At 36.4% G+C, this 13,227-nt stretch overlaps 1 long non-coding RNA gene across 1 annotated transcript in view; it reads left to right on the top strand.

Annotated features, from left to right (window-relative positions):
* Positions 1–12,991, top strand: part of LOC125679088 (uncharacterized) — a 33,249-nt gene extending 20,258 nt beyond the window's left edge. Inside the window, exon 3 of the long non-coding RNA XR_007371701.2 lies at positions 12,518–12,991. This is a non-coding gene — a long non-coding RNA (uncharacterized LOC125679088). The remainder of the gene's footprint in view (positions 1–12,517) is intronic.
* Positions 12,992–13,227: the final 236 nt, after the last annotated feature.

Genomic DNA, 13,227 nt, shown 5'->3' with positions numbered 1-13,227 from the left:
TAAAAAAAACTTCGATATTTGATTCATGATGTGAAAGTACCAGGGTACTTGATAAGTGAAAGGCGAAGATAACGAACAGTGATCAATCCCATAAATCTCACAAAGAATACAAGATAAAGAGTTGGGCAAACACGGACCCCTGGACACACCAGAGGTGGGGTCGGATGCCTAGAAGGAGTAAGCCTCCCCTGTCGACAGGTCACACCCGCCATGAGTTCTATGTCTTGATCAAGTAAACAGAGTAATCCGTAGTCAAGATCAATGTGTCAAGAACGGCCTAACAATCGATATGGAACACGTCAAACAGCATATGACCCAATGATAGGTTATGTGGGCAAACTAGATCAATATAACGACCGTAAAAATTGCGAAATTGCTGACTTTAAACGAGACTGTTCAAACCCCTGTAAAATCAACTTGTTTGTCAATAGTCTGCCTCGATGTGAAACATGGCAACAAACCTAAACAAAAACTGACACAAAGATGTACATGTATTTGATACATCAAACTTTTTATTGTCAAAATGAGGCACGAGCCCAGTTTATGTTTACAAATTTCGTGACTACCAGTGGCGGATTTAGAAAGGGGTGCAGCCGGCGCCCCCCCCCCCCCCCCTAAAATTTTCAAATTTAAGGTAAATTGCGGTATCTTGTTTCGGAAAATGTTCTAAACGATAAAAGAAGCAATAATTTCTTCCACTCCAGAAGAATTAAATGACAAAATCCTTTGATTTCTTGAATTACTTTATTGGGAGAACCTAATTTTTTCCCCAAACCCCTTAAAATTTGGGTCATTTTATTAATTTCACCTTATTAAAATGATAGAAAATAGTACAAATGACTTTATAGGAGAAATATTTCAAGCCCCATAAAATCTGTAAAATCCAGGAGCTTCCGGGGGCTTCGCCCCCTGGACCCCCACTAGAGCTTCGCCCTGGAGCCACTGCCTCATAAAGTGGCGCCCCCCGTAACCACAATTCCTGGATCCGCCCCTGACAAAACTATGAACATGGCGCTAAAGTTGACGGTCTTGGTAACGTTTACAACGAAAATTTTCTTTGTACATGCATTCCAAATTGATTTCACACTAGTCAGTCAGTGTTGAATGTTTTTGACATACTAGTATGTTTTTAGAAATATTAGTGTTCTTACCTCCGCGCGCGTGTGTGTCAATCGTAACTACTCGGCCATTTCCGTTACACTTAAAAATAACCGAAGATAGAAATGCCGAGTAGTTCGATTGGCGCGTGCGTGCGTGCGCGCGCGTGTGATGATGATGACGAAGGGTATAGATTGTGCGTGCAATCATCTTTCAAACATTGTGTCTACAAATAAGATTTTGAGAGCAGGGTTTTATGTTATTACGAAGTGTTGTAATATTTTGATCCACTTATTTTATGAAAGATTTATATTTCTTTAACAAAACATTAATTAGTTAAATTTCAAACGATCAAAAATTGTGCCCATGTCAAATTCTTAGCAAAGTTTAACCATCGTCAGTTTGAATGCTCGTCAGTTAGCTTTCTAGTACCTTTTTATCTTCTCTAAACTCCCCGATTCATTTTCATTCAAAATCGGCACGCACAATTAAGTGTCCTTGGGTTTTCCGTAAACAATAGAAACAAAATAGATCGCTTACAGTAGAAAATTGACTGACGACTCGTTGCATGTAATATCAACAAATGATGAATAAAGAAAACATTACCATTGTGATGTCTAAATCATGTGATGTATTTATTGCAATAGCAGGAATAAAAACATGTGAATGTGAACTTTGAGAAAAACCGACCATGGGTGAAAATATCTAACGGAAATTATCACTACTTGAGCAGGCCTGAACATCAATTTAACATAATTCTGGTTAATGAAAAGAATTTTAATAACTTTTCCTATTTATTTCTTGGTAAATCTTGAATATCCTCCTGTGGTCCCGCCCTAAATCCAGGACTCGTGATCTGAACATAAATCCACACTAAATGGGGACGCTTATCTATCAGTTTTACATATTGCATCCTGGTGATTCCTGATAAAAAGATTTTCATAGAATATTCCCATATGAATGGTGAACAGTTTGTAAAACTATGTGAAACTGTTAACCCCTATTATGGCCTTGTTCCGACTCCGAGCTCAAGGCTTAATTACGATTTGATCATTGTTAAATGTTATGTGTCGGTCTAAAAGATCCCTGGCGCTTATGTTTCTTTGTTGTATTGACTTAAAATAAAGCCTATCTTATCTTATCTTATCTTCATGGCGATTATCTTCTCTTCATTTGAATTCTTTCAATCGAGATATGCTTTGTGCAACAAATTGGTTCTGTGGGTCTTGAGATGATACAAATTCGAAAAGATCACATCACCCGTTAAAGCATTAGTTGATTTTTTTATTTCCAACACAGAAGATGGCAAAATATACGACATTTATGATTTCTTCCACTAGTAATTTCAAGCTCAACTGCTTTAGTTTCAACACATGATAAAAGATAATCGTAAGTTTTTACGAGACACTGGAATACAAACGTCAATGGTCAATGAATCAGTAAGACGGTGGCATTAAAATGGCTGGGGGGGGGGGGGGGGGGGGGTGATTAAACGTCATTCTCAGGTACGGATCTCCAAAATTTGTGTTGACTTATGTTCTAATTTTCAATTTAGATCATGATTTTTATACGCCTTCCTATTCAGTAAATGCTATCTCACAAAGAGAATCAATGTGTGTTCGAAGAATATGATGGAACCTTTAAACGACTTATGTAGAACTTGATGAATTATGGAACATACTCTTCAGCGATGAGGAATATCTTAATGAGATGCAAAAAATTTACAGAACGATTGAGAAGCGAAGCTGATATGCACATGTACTAGGGAAGTTGTACCATAGGGGCCAAGGGGATTTATACAATAGGAGCCAGGGGGAGTTATACAATAGGGGCCAAGGGGAGTTATACAATAGGGACCAAGGGGAGTTATACCATAGGGGTTAAGGTGAGTTATACCATAGGGACCATGGAGAGTTATATCATAGGGGCTAACGGAAATTATAATATAGGGACCATGAGAAGTTATACCCTAGGGGCCAACGGAAGTTATACCATAGGGGTCAACAGAAGTTATAACATAGGGGTCATGGTAAGTTATACCATAGGGGTCATGGTAAGTTATACCATAGGGGCCAAAGGAAGTTATACCATAGGGGCCTACAGAAGTTCTACCATAGGGGCCAACGGAAGTTATACCATAGGGGCCAACGGAAGTTATACCATAGCGTCCAAAGGGAGTTATACCATAGGGGCTATGGGAAGTTATACCATAGGGCCCAACAAAAGTTATATCATAGGGGCCAAGGGAAATTATACCATAGGGGCCAACGGAAGTTATACCATAGGGATCAACGGAAGTTATACCATAAGGACCAATGGAAGTTACACCTTAGGGGCCAACGGAAGTTATACCTTAGGGGCCAAGGGACGTTACACCATAGGGGTCATGAAATTCACTATTTGTAAAGACGTCTTCAAGATTGCCATCATTATACCTATGCAGCCAGTTAATCTTTCTTCAGGAGTACTGTCACGCTAATGGTCTAGCGCTATGTATTAGAGTGTCTACATTCATCACGCTATGTATTAGAGTACCCACATTAATTACGCTATGCATTAGAGTGCCTACATTAATTACGCTATATATTAGAATGCCTACATTAATTACGCTATATATTAGAGTACCCACATTCATCTCGCTATATATTAGAGTACCCACATTCATCATGCTATATATTAGAGTGCCTACATTCATCATGCTATATATTAGAGTACCCACATTAGTCACGCTATGTATTAGAGTACCCACATTAATTACGCTATACATTAGAGTACCCACATTAATCACGCTATGTATTAGAGTACCCACATTAATCACGCTATACATTAGAGTGTCTACATTCATCACGCTATACATTAGAGTACCCACATTAATCACGCTATATATTAGAGTGCCTACATTCATCACGCTATACATTAGAGTGTCTACATTCATCTCGCTATGTATTAGAGTACCCACATTAATCACGCTATATATTAGAGTACCCACATTAATCACGCTATACATTAGAGTGTCTACATTCATCACGCTATGTATTAGAGTACCCACATTAATCACGCTATACATTAGAGTGCCTACATTCATCACGCTATACATTAGAGTGTCTACATTAATTACGCTATACATTAGAGTACCCACATTAATCACGCTATATATTAGAGTGCCTACATTCATCACGCTATACATTAGAGTGTCTACATTCATCACGCTATTCATTAGAGTGCCTACATTAATCACGCTATATATTAGAGTGCCTACATTCATCACGCTATGTATTAGAGTACCCACATTAATCACGCTATACATCAGAGTACCCACATTAATCACGCTATATATTAGAGTGCCTACATTCATCACGCTATGCACTAGAGTGTCTACATTCATCACGCTAGGTAAGCAACAAGCGTAGCTAGTTCTTAGGTGGATGACATTTATGACATGAGTAGTATTTTTTTTTTTTTTATAGTTCAGATCATATTTCAAAAACAATGTGTTCAGAATATGGACTAAAATAGTCTGTGACGTCAACAATGCAGTATAACCGCAGTTAACTACAGCTAATCATTAATTTTTACTTAAGTTTCATAAGGCCAGATAACAAAAAGCCCGCAGGCCTTATCAATCACCTGAGAATTAGTGAAAAGAATCAATAGCCCCAAGGGCTATGGTTGTTTGTTTGAAGTCCCCTCAAGATTTTTTTTTCACTCTTATTGAGGTGTCATCAACCGTAGGTGGTACCATAAATTCAGATATATGCTTAGCGCTCAGGGCCGTAGCAGTGAGGGTGCCTTATCGTGCCAACGCCTGTCGCGACACGGGATCTCAGTTTTTAAGATCATATCCGAAAAACTCTAAATTCGGGCGTTTGGCGAAGGATCTTTGTCTTAGGTACAATGTATGACGGGCACCACTGAGCTACAGGTCATCCTTGGAATTAGCTGCAGAACTGTAGCTCTCTGAAAAAATATCGTGACGAACAGAGAGCTACAGATCCACCCCTTATAAAAACCTTCGATTTACGGCGCACAAAAAGCTGCGCACGGTTGACGCCTGATATCGTTGTATTCTTGTGTTGCTGTCACATAAATTTAATATAAAAAAATTCTTAACATATTTTCCTACTATTCTTGCACAATAACGTCTAGATGTAAACTAAAATCTCCATAAATATTTTAGTTAATTATTTTCAATAATATATCATCCCAGTTCTGTTAAATGATAATTATTCAAATAGGTAAACTCACGGCAATGTGGCTTTCATTAATTTGGTCCGGTCTCCATCCCTGCCACTGGAGTGTTAAGGACCATAATGGGCTTTTGTAGCATTTTCATTTGTCAAGAGCTTATTTTACCTTTAGAAAAACTATATTTTTTAATTTCTGTTAATAATTCGTGTTGATAACAAATGAAGAGTGAATACATGACTTATAACGAATCTTATGAATAGATACCAATAGGAACAGGGTTCGAATTGACCGGCTACCTAACATGGCTACGTCAACAAACGAAATCATTTGAAGCTGTGAATTTTCGGGTCGTATGGGGCTTTAATGAATATTTGAAGGTATGTTTGGACACAAGAATAGTAGGAAAATATGTTTAAAAAAAATTTATATTAAATTTATGTGACAGCAACACAAGAATACAACGATATCAGGCCTAAACCGTGCACAGCTTTTTGTGCGCCGTAAGTCGAAGGTTTTTATAAGGGGTGGATCTGTAGCTCTCTGTCCGTCACAATATTTTTTTCAGAGAGCTACAGTTTTGCAGCTACCTTGGAATCTATAATGATTTTCCTGTTTTGCATATTTAAGCTAAATTCTAATATTCAGCTGTAGTATAAAGCAAGATGTGTTCTTAAAACATATATATACCCCCGAATGTGCCCACCTGACCTGTCAACAGTTGATGCTTACTCCTCCTAGGCACCTGCTCCCACTTCTGGTATAAACAGGGGTCCGTGTTCGCCTAACTTTTTATTTGTATTGCTTATAGAAGTTATGAGATTGATCATTGTTCGTTATCTTCACCTTTCATAACAACATTGTATGATTATTTGGACCCGCCCTAGAGTCAGACCCTAGGGTTGCCTTCTTAATCTTTATTTAAGTTTCAATTTCCTATCAATAACATTACAGAGGATGTTATTTAAATGCTTTATACATAAACACTCATTTACATCTTGAGCGTTTGGCAAAGGAGCAATCAATACTTGGGTTTGACGCGGTCATTTTTTTTTTACAATTAAGTGGTGGTTTTTTTTTTAATTTAAGAATTTAGAGTTTGTTTTCTGGTTTGTGTCAGCATAAATGTTTAGAAATATCATTACAATTACTGAATGTTTTTCTAACTGAAACTTAGATAAAGAATCAAATTTACATTCTTAATTATTTTCCGAATTTGTAAAATTGTATCTGTTATTAAAGAGGCGAAGACATTTAGTAAACCAGTGTGTTTGTAAGTGTACGGGGATTTTCCTCATAAATATGTGTATATCATCTGGATTTTGCTGTCTGCAATATTTGATGTGTTGTCATTTATACATGTAGGACGGCTAGTATATTGATAAGGTGTAGTTTACATTTAATTATTAAACAGCATGCATTCGTTTTACTTTTTAGTATCTAATTCTTACATCAATGCCGACATCATTTTGATATGAATTTTAATTTTACGATTGCAGCAGTATACTCGTATAAATGTTGCATACAGTTTTTAAAAAAAAACATTTTACCAATACTTGTACGTTTAGTGGCTACAGGTGACAAACAAAAGATCAGGTGTATATGCAAATTAGTATAGTTGTATGCTTAATCGGAGTAATCCATTGTCAAAATCAGTATATAAAGAACAGCCTAGCTAAAAATTATAGTACGGGTTTTTTTTTCAACAGTTCACCACAAGGATACACGGTGCACTACATGTACCATACTTGTGCTTTTAAAACAAAGTGAAATAAGTTTTTTCAAAACACAAACTTTGTACTTGAAAAAGGTGAAAATAACAAGTTTTTTTTCCAACCACATATTTCCTATAAAGAATACAAAATCGAGAACAGGTCAAACACGGACCCCTGGACACACCAGAGGTGGTCTCAGGTGCTTAGAAGGAGTAAGCATCCCCTACTGACCAGTCACACCGCCGTTATTCCGCTATCTTGATCAGGTAAACTATTTCCGTTGTCAAAATTTGTATGAAAAGAACGGCTTAACAATTAGTATGAAACACGACAAACACAATTCCACTTAATGGCAGGTTGTATTGGCAAATTAGATTGTTGTAACGACCATAGAATTTACGAAATGCTGACTTTAAAACGAGACTGTTGAAACCCCTGTAACATCAACTTGTTTGTCAGTAGCCTGTCTTGGTTTAGAAGTTGACCATTCATAGAATATGTTCTTGCGTATGAAATCAATTGGGAGACATAACATCATATGCAGGGGATAATGGAATATTGCTACATAGATATGGGAAGTTGACCATGTACGAAATTAACGCAGATTCGTTTTTCACGATTCGGAAAGGGTTACGGATAGATAGGAATTGAGATATACCCCCGGTACGCGTAAAATTCCTCATATATATGTTGTTGCAATAACTTTACTCCAAGTTTGCATGATCGATTCAATATTAGTGCGTCTCCATTTATCAGGACCACCCCCCCCCCAAAAAAAAGAACTCGAAAATTTTGCATTTTTAATCCTTTCGAAGTTAAAACACGGTTAACATGTACTAAAATCTTTCGAAAACATGGGATTTTTATCGTGAATGTATATAGGCAGACGACGGACAAACTTTGTATAAAAAGAAACTCAATTGCACTTTGGCTAAGCAAAGCGATAAAGCATTGAAAGTCACGGAGCTTAGTACCATGTTTTTAGAAGTCGTATATGTGTGAAAATGTCTTCCAAATTACCCACAGGGGCTAAGCCCGTTTTGGGCCAGAACTCTGTGATACCATATATTTAGAAAGGGGTCTAACTCTGACGCAGATAAAAAACAAACAAACAAACAACCAACTACCCACTCGCTTCAAATGCCTAAAAAATATCAGAAACTAGGTCCGATATGCGTAATTTTCCGTTCTCCTTGAATAGATTAATGTTTTAACTACTTGCATGCTAAACTTCAAGCCACAGGTTCTTAAATTAACAGAGATATATGTCATTGTTATGCAGCTGGTAAAAGGGAGGTAACTTGCAAAGCACAATTTTCGGAAATCTGTTACACAGACATTGATTTTCATTGATAACTCATGTCATAAATGATTCATTTTAAAAATAGCAAATAGAAATAAATGGGGTACTCGCTTCACAATCCGGGAGCCTCTCGATCCCGGCGCCGCGACACCTCTCTGAGCGCCCGGGATTAAAAGTAAAAAGCAGAGGTCATTTAGTCCTAAAATAAACAATTTATGTCCCCCCTTGTCCCAGATATACTTCATACCAAATTTGAAAAGAATTGGAAGGGTAGTTATCAAGAAGTTAAGCATGTTTTGATCAATTGTTAACGGACGACGACCAATTGTAAATATGAAGGTGTCTAAATGGTTTGCTTCACGTAAGTGTGATCGTTAACTGGGGGTGTTTATTCCCAGGCACCTGATCCCATTTCTGATATTTCCAAGGACCCGTGTTTGCCCTACTCTCAATTTCGTAATATGTATGATATCACTGTTCATTATCTTCAAGTTTTCACTATACAAATGTACATGAATTTGATTATTGCCAATAGTTGTAGCCGAATTTTCTTAAGTATAAGAAAGTAATGATGCATGTATTTCTGCTGTATATACCATTTATCGGATTGAATTATGCCTTTTCGGGAATGTCATATTTGAATTCATCAATGGGTGAATTTCGCTATATATTACCATATGAATATTAAAACAAAATCAGGAAATTGTACTTACCGCAAAATATTCATTACAGACAATTGTTGAAAAAATAGCAATCTATTTTCTTTCAACAACTACAATTTTGCAACTGAATTTATCTAGATTTTTCTAAAATGATAAACTTGCGGGTCAACCTAGGTTAATTCACCCGTTACGTATGCATATGGAGGACACAAGATTGCAGTACACATGTACTCAGTATGTACCGCGATCAGCATACAATCCATGTATATGCCAATTTATTGTGAATATTCATGCATTTTTCTATGACATATTTATTGACTTGTAAGAAGAAAGGATTTAATCGAATATATATGTACGAATAATTATAATTGAATCGAAATGTAGACCAATTAGGTCCTAAATATGACATATACGAACGTATCTCTCTCAAATAGGCATACATGTATGAGACAACACACTGATATTTCCACATACACACGCAAGAAATTTCAATTTATTTGTCGCAGTTTTATATTAAAATAAAAACATGGGGGGGGGGGGGGGGATATCTACGGTTTTTAGCTCTTTTGAGCCGAAGGCTCAAAGAGCTAATCATATGGCTATATATGTCTGGCGTGCGGTGTGCGTCAACTTTTTGGGAAAAGGGTTATATCTCAAGAACCCCTTGGCCAATTTTTGTCAAATTTGTCACAGGGTATCCTTGGCCCAAGGGCTTTCATTTGTACTAAAACTAGGGTTGTGACCCTTTAAAAAGGGGAGATAATTAGGACAATGCAAACAAAAGTAGCGGTTGCTAAAAAATCTTCTTCTCAAGAACCACTGGGCAAATTATCACCAAACTTATGCATAAGGATGAGGATAGGTTGTAGATAAAAAAAATTGTTCAAGGCATCATCCTGGGGCAAAGGATGTGGTCTCAAGGTCACTTCAAAGTTGACCTTAAATTTTGTTTTGTTAAAACTGATATTTTGCTTAGTATAAGGTCCTAAGTATTAGGTCCTAAGATGCATCAACTGACAAAATTTGATGATCCTCATCAAATTTTGTCAGTTGATGCATCTTAGGACCTAATATCATGTTGTCTCAAAAGTAGGTCATGATGACAGATGACCTACTTTTTGAATTTCGCAGGTAATTATTATTAAATGGATTTTGATACATATCTTGGACACTTTTGAGCCTATGATCATCAAAGGTTGTCAGTTGATGGATCATGGGACCTTAAACTACGTCATGTAAAAAGTATGTCACCATGACCTAATTTCTGAATTTTATGGCTAATCATTTATGAATACATTTTAGGTTGTTATTTCAGATACCGAGAGGTTTAGAATCATCAAACCTTGTAAGTTGATGCATCTAGAGGCCTCAAAACATATTAATTTTTTTAAAAAGTAGGTCACAGTGACCTACTTTTTGAATTTTGCAGACATTCAAATTTCACATTTTCAATTTTAGATGCATATTTTGGACACTATGAAAGCTAGGATCATCAAACTTTGTCAGTAGATGCATCTTGAGTCTTCATAATTTGTTGACCAAAAAGTAGGTCACCGTGACCATTCTATTGGAATTTAACGGTTATATTTTAATGTTTCAGATACTATTTGACTTACAATTATCAAATTTCGTCAGTTGATGCATGTTGAGTCTTCAAAGTGTGTCGACCAAAAAGTAGGTCACTGTGACCTACTTTTGGAATTTGACGTTTATATCTGAATATTTCAGATACTATTTGACTTCAATTACCAAACTTTGTCAGTTGATGCATCTTGAGTCTTTGGAGTGTGTCGACCAAAAAGTAGATAACTGTGGCCTTCTTTGGAATTTGACGGCTATATTTGAATACTATTTGACTTGTCAGTTGATGCATCTTGCGTCTTCAGTGTGTCGACCAAAAGTAGGTCAACGTGACCTACTTTTGGACAGTTACATTTAAATTTTCAGGTACTATTTGACTTAGCATCATCAAACTTTGTTAATTGATGAATCTTGGTTAGTGAGAATTTTTGCCTGTTCTACAATGTATCAGAAAAGCGATTCTAGGCCCATGGGCTTCTTGGTTTATTTAAATACATGTATTGTCTGTAAAAGAAAACTACATGTATATGCTGATAGTTCTTGACAAAGAAATTATTTATTTGTTTTAAAAAAAACATTGGTTGGGGGAATTCTATTTCCACGTTTTAAAAAAGTAATTTGACTTCTATGATACTACAAAGAACAAAACACAAGACCTGCCTTTCAGGGATAGCTAGTGGATAATCTAGGGACAACTAGTCCCACTTCTAAATTACTGTACGAACAAGTCTTTCAGGGATCGCTAGTGGATAATCTAGGGACAACTAGTCCCACTTCTAAATTACTGTACTAACAAGTCTTTCTGGGACAGCGAGTGGATAATCTAGGGACAACTAGTCCCACTTCTAAATTACTGTACGAACAAGTCTTTCAGGGACAGCGAGTGGATAGTCTAGGGACAACTAGTCCCACTTCTAAATTAAATTACTGTACTAACAAGTCTTTGATGGATACCAACTAAGCTTTTCTACACAAAGAGCAGTAAATCAGATCTGCCATACTGAGTTAATTATCAATGCCTAACTAGTACGATTTCTTGGCTACTATACTAACCTGCCTTTGAAGGATACCAACTAAATTTTTCTACACAAAAAGCAATTCATAAGACCTTCCTTTCAGGGATGCCGAGTTAATAATAACCTAGGGACTAGTGCGATGTCAAGGCTACAGTGCTAACCTGTCCTTGAGGGATATTAAATAAGTTTTTCTAAACAATTAGCAATATACACTTACCATACCTCCGTTTCAGGGATACCGAGTTAGTTATCAATGCATCACTACTCCGATTTCTAGGCTTCCGTACTAACCTGCCTTTGAGGGATACCAGCTAAGATTTCGTACACAAGACCCGCCTTTCAGGGATACCGAGTTCGTAATCTAGGGACAACTAGTCCAATTTCTAGGCTACTTTACTAAGCTGTCTTTGAGGGATATCAAACAAACGAAGCTATTAAATCCCACTGTGTGCGATGAAAAATGCATCAATGTTTCATGGGGAGTATTACATTGCGGCAATGTTCCTGATATAATTCATAATTTGACAAAATGACGTTCAGTTAGTATTATGACGTGATATTAAAAATGTAATTGAGTTTTTTATGCGCTAAAAAAGTGCAATAAATCAAAACATACTTATTTATATGAAACGTGGAAAAAAACATCCTCCGTGAAGCCCATTGTCAAGTATCTAACTGACTGTATAATTCGTCGAAAAACATTAAATATTAACACATATGTATTGAAATCTACCAACTATTTCAGCTTGCAAAATTTCATTGGCTTTAGGCGTTTAATGCGATCTCTTCGGAACCTTTCGAACAGCCCTCGTACCAGCAATTTATTGAATGAAGTATAATTTAAGTTTTAATACAAACTCTCACAATGGAAATTCTAGGGGCGTAAGAAATGCTGTAACACACATGCAGCGAGTCTCTAATTTCACGTATTACTAATTTCTCCATTGTATTTTCTAGGTATTTGGATTTTGGATCATTAGACACTGCAGTATTTGATTCCTCCAGTGATTAAGAAACAACAAAACACCCAAGGATATTGTCATTCAAAATCATGTCACTTAATTGATTGTCTCTGTACATGTATCAAGTCATGTGATGAATAGTAAAATTTTACCGTTTTTTGTTCATTCGATCTGCAGACCGACAGAAACTGAAATGGCTGGACCACAAAATCTCTGGTACCAAAAAGAAAGGTCTTGTCACAAGGAATGCATATAACAGTCTAACATCAAATGAAGTTTCTTGACAAAATGTATCCTTGTACAAAATATGAAAGCCCTACCTTAAATTTAAGTTCAGGAGTTATTGCCTACGTTAGATTTTCTTAAAAGTAGGTCAAACTCAAAGATCACAAGGTCAAATACTTTGAAACCTAAATAAAGTCTTGTCACAAGGAATACACATATGAAACATGAGAGCTGTATCATTCACCATTCAAAAACTAGGTTCAAGTTTGAGACAGAAATGACAAAAACATTTTTTTTTAAAGAGATGTCTCTTTAATTTTAAAAAGATAACTTATTTTTCGAATTAACAGTAAAAGGGCTTGCCTTTGGACTCAAAACCGTCGTCTATCTGGTTTTTAGCAAAAAAAACTACAAGGAAATTGAACTCTGCAAATTCATATGCAAACTGTGTACCAATACGTGCTCAATGGACCAATTCCA

The sequence above is a fragment of the Ostrea edulis genome, chromosome 1 (assembly GCF_947568905.1).
Source record: "Ostrea edulis chromosome 1, xbOstEdul1.1, whole genome shotgun sequence".
Classification (NCBI taxonomy): domain Eukaryota; kingdom Metazoa; phylum Mollusca; class Bivalvia; order Ostreida; family Ostreidae; genus Ostrea; species Ostrea edulis.
Note: the sequence above shows the minus strand (reverse complement) of the source record. Positions and strands in the feature narration are given on the sequence as shown.